General features: G+C 44.8%; 1 long non-coding RNA gene across 1 annotated transcript; it reads left to right on the top strand.

The window, feature by feature from the left end:
* The first annotated feature begins 1,350 nt into the window (after positions 1–1,350).
* LOC109942381 (uncharacterized) lies at positions 1,351–1,941 on the top strand. Its single transcript, XR_002749267.1, has 3 exons — positions 1,351–1,450; positions 1,529–1,658; positions 1,730–1,941. It is a non-coding gene; the product is annotated as an uncharacterized lncRNA (long non-coding RNA).
* Positions 1,942–4,807: the final 2,866 nt, after the last annotated feature.

Here is a 4,807-nt window from a genome sequence, read left to right as displayed (position 1 = left end):
AAATGAAGCCGCCGCACGCCAAGTGTTCGCTCGCGCCGGCCGGACGTCTCCGCAGCGCCGCCCTCACCTTCCAGCACAGTGGAGCATCGCACTGTCATGCCGCCACCGCATGCTAACTCGCCCATCAGTTTTCATATAGCACTAGGTGGGTGCTCATGCGTTGCAACGGAAATATATCATCAGCACAGAGAACACAGCTCCTACCAATCTAGTATCAAAAGTCTCGACGATCATGAGTTCTGTCGCTGCCCCCAGGCAGCAGCCGCCGCCAGCATCAGGCGGCCCCAGCAACGTCCAGCGTGCTGGTCGCAGCCCCTGCTTCGTCGGGAGCCATGATGTTTCGCCGATACTCTCCCAAATACCCAGACCCTTTGCCGGGCAGCACCACTGGGGGCATTGGCGGCCCCGCAGCCAATGGTACGTTGTACGACATGATAGACGGGCTGCTTTCCTAAGAGCGCAGCAGCCTGCTGCCCCACGTAAATGGACAAAAAAAGTTATTGCTACAAACTCATGATCACCTAGACAAACAAAAAAAAATGTAAATGATATATAAAGTTGTTATTATGAGTAAGTTAGAAAGCACTACAAAAATACGACAACCCCATGAGGCCATGATGCACAATAACAGAGATCCACTATGCATAAAACTCCCAAGTGAACAACAACTGTGATGAATCTACTACTAACGCTAGAGCTGTCAATGCTCCCCTGTGCACCATTTGCTTGTCATTCTAGAATATGAACATGAGTAGTTAGCATTATTTACTAACCATGATAACAAATACATTTGAAGCAACCTGAAACCTAATTCAACACAAGTAATTGCGTACCTAAAGAAGAACAAGTAATTTATTCACGAGAATTCCATCCTGGTAAGGCGTCAAAATTTCTGGTGTACAATTCTCACTAAAATTCAAAATCGCTGAAACAGCATGTGCTTATAAACAAGAGCAATACAGGTCAAAATAGATTGCCAGGTCCTAAGATGTATGACATGAACATGTAATCATGTATAGTAGAATATAGGCATACAAATTCACCATATCAACTTGGAAAGAAGGGTATGGTCCAATTAAATGGAAGGTCCATAAGTTCAGGCACAAAAGTATCCCTTACAGGAGAGGATGAAGTAATATTTCAATGTGAGGTAGCAAATTCTCAAGTCTATCTGCTAGAACATAAAAGATGCTACTGACATAGATAACAAAAGTGCTAATTGTAGATCTTGGTTTATGTATGCATTTGTCAATTTTTTTATCCAAGTGTTTACTATTCCATGCCACCGTTGTTTCTTTGAAACTTCATAGATTTTCTTAGTGTTATTTTCCCAATTATCTCCCCCTTCTTTGTTGTTGTTGATATGTGGCACCCAAAATTGTACAGCATCCAAGTGGAGAGAGAATAATGGTCATCATGTTGATTATGATCAACGGCCTGATATCTTTAGGTTGGTTATATTCTCATTAGCTGCAGTTTCCATTAATAAATGGTCTTCGTTAACCTATCCTCTTGTTTCTTTTTGCAGTGGAACAATTAGATATGCGAGTGTCCATGCCCATTTGGGGAGCACTGGTAGTAGGAGGGATGATTTAGAGTTACTGGCATACACCCTTATTTTCTTGATAAGAGGAAGATTACCTTGGCAAGGCTACCAGGTAGGTTTTGATACGACTCAACATTATGGTATTCTTCTGGAACGCCTGTCAGCCTGCAACAATGTTTGTAGGGAGATACCAAGAGTTTCCTTGTTTGCAAGAAGAAAATGGCTACAACTCCGGAGATGCTTTGTTGTTATTGTCCAACTCCATTCAAACAATTTTTTGAGATTGTCACAAATATGAAATTTGACGAAGAGCCAAATTATGCCAAGCTTATCTCTCTTTTTGATGGTTTGATTGAAGCGCCTGCTTCGAGACAAATCGGAACTGATGGGGCTCTCAAGGTCTGTACTAAAAATAATACTGCGAGTGTCCATGCTCATTTGGGGCGCACTGGTAGTAGGAGGGATGATTTAGAGTTACTGGTATACACCCTTATTTTCCTGATAAGAGGAAGATTACCTTGGTAAGGCTACCAGGTAGGTTTTAATACGACTCAACATTATGGTATTCTTCTGGAACGCATGTCAGCCTACAACAATGTTTGTAGGGAGATACCAAGAGTTTCCTTGTTTGCAAGAAGAAAATGGCTGCAACTCTGGAGATGCTTTGTTGTTATTGTCCAGCTCAATTCAAACAGTTTCTTGAGATTGTCACAAATATGAAATTTGACGAAGAGCCAAATTATGCCAAGCTTATCTCTCTTTTTGATGGTTTGATTGAAGCGCCTGCTTCGAAACAAATCAGAACTGATGGGCTCTCAAGGTCTGTACTAACTATTCCCTCTCTTCATATATAGTTAGATTTCTCTGTGCTTATCTTTATTTGTTTATGTACTATAGGTTGGACAGAAACGTGGAAGATTGCTTGCAGATCTAGAAGAAGATGAACAACCTAAAAAGAAGGTTAGATTAGGGAACCCAGTGGCTCAATGGATTTCAGTTTATAATGCTAGGCGGCCCATGAAGCAGAGGTAGTTACAATATATTTAATTATATCAGATGCTACAATGCATGATAGTTTTGTTATTGAAAGGGAAATAGGCTTACACCTTTTCCTAATTGATTTTGGTGGTTGAATTGTCCAACACAAATAATTGGACTAACTAGTTTGTTCTAGATTATAAGTTTTACAGGTGCCAAAGGTTCACAATAAACCAATAAAAAGACCAAGAAAGGATTCAAACAAAGAGAGCAAAAGACAACCGAAGTGTGCCCTGGTCTGGCGCACCGGACTGTCTGGTGTGCCACCGGACAGTGTCTGGTGCACCAGGGAACCAGACTCCGAACTATTCACCTTCGGGAATTCTGGAGACCGCTTCGCTATAATTCACCGGACTGTCCGGTGTGCCAACGGAGTAACGGCTACTACAGCGCCAACGGTCGCCTGCAACAGCAATAAATGCGCTACAGTGCGCGCAGAAGTCAGGCACGCGCCAGAAGGCGCACCGGACAGTCTACAGGACCTGTCTGGTGCACCACCGGACTGTCCGGTGCCCCAGATGTCAGAAGCTCCAACGGTCAGAATCCAACGACCGGGTGACGTGGCTGGCACACCGGACAGTGTCCGGTGCGCCATTCGACAACAGCCTCCACCAAACGGCTAGTTTGGTGGTTGGGGCTACAAATACCCCCAACCACCCACCATTCATTGGATCCAAGTTTTCAGACTTCCTACACCTTACAAGAGCTATAACATTCCAATCAAATAGCGACTAGTGAGAGAGTGACTTGTGTTCATTTGAGCTCTTGCGCTTGGATTGCTTTTCTTTCTCATTCTTTCTTGTGATCAACTCAATTGTAACCGAGGCAAGAGACACCAATTGTGTGGTGGTCCTTGCGGGGACTTAGTGTCCCGTTTGATTGAGAAGAGAAGCTCAATCGGTCTAAGTGACCGTTTGAGAGAGGGAAAGGGTTGAAAGAGACCCGGTCTTTGTGACCACCTCAATGGTGAGTAGGTTTGCAAGAACCGAACCTCGGTAAAACAAATCATCGTGTCTCACTCTTTATTTGCTTGCGATTTGTTTTTCATCCTCTCTCTCTCGGATTCGTTTTTATTTCTAACGCTAACCCCGGCTTGTAGTTGTGCTTAAGTTTGTAAATTTCAGATTCGCCCTATTCACCCCCCTCTAGGCGACTTTCAATTGGTATCAGAGCCCAGTGCTTCATTAGAGCCTAACCGCTCGAAGTGATGTCGGGAGATCACGCCAAGAGGGAGATCGGGACCGGCGACAAGTCCGCAAGCTCGGGGAGAACGCACTCAAGGGTGTCCGCCCACAAGCACAAGGAGGAATCCTCTTCCTCCATCAAGTCCCAACGGAAGGGTGACAAGAATAAGAAGATGAAGAAGGTGGCTTACTACGAGACCGACTCTTCGTCACCTTCTACCTCCGGCTCGGAATCGGCATCCGTCACTTCTAAGCGCCATGAGCGCAAGAAGTATAGTAAGATGCCCCTTCACTATCCTCGTATTTCAAAACACACTCCATTACTTTCCATCCCATTAGGCAAACCACCTATGCTTGAAGGTGAAGATTATTCTATGTGGAGTGATAAAATGAGGCATCACCTAACCTCACTCCACAAAAGCATATGGGATATTGTTGAGTATGGAGCGCAGATACAGAAGAAGGGAGACAAGGATTACGACTCGGAGGAGGTGGAACAAATCCAACACTTCAACTCCCAAGCCACCACTATATTCCTCGTCTCTCTAAGTCGAGAGGAGTATAACAAGGTGCAAAGGTTGAAGAGCGCAAAGGAAATTTGGGACGTGCTCAAGACCGCGCACAAAGGAGACAAGGTGACCAAGATCACCAAGCAGGAGACGATCGAGGGGGAGCTCGGTCGCTTCATGCTTCACCAAGGGGAGGAGCCACAAGCGATGTACAACCGGGTCAAGACCTTGGTGAACCAAGTGTGCAACCTCGGGAGCACCAAATGGGATGACCATGAAATGGTCAAGGTTATTCTTAGATCACTCATTTTCTTAAACCCTACGCAAGTTCAATTAATTCGTGGTGATCCTAGATACACACTAATGTCTCCCGAGGAAGTAATAGGAAAATTTGTGAGCTTTGAGTTGATGATCAAAGGCTCCAAAAAAATCATCGAGCAAGGCGCCTCCTCCACACCCGATGTGCAACCCGTGGCATTCAAGGCAACGGAGGAGAAGAAAGAAAACTCTACACCAAGTAGAGTCCCCAT

The sequence above is a fragment of the Zea mays genome, chromosome 9 (assembly GCF_902167145.1).
Source record: "Zea mays cultivar B73 chromosome 9, Zm-B73-REFERENCE-NAM-5.0, whole genome shotgun sequence".
In the NCBI taxonomy this organism is placed as follows: Eukaryota; Viridiplantae; Streptophyta; class Magnoliopsida; order Poales; family Poaceae; genus Zea; species Zea mays.
This window is presented reverse-complemented; position numbering and strand designations above follow the sequence as displayed.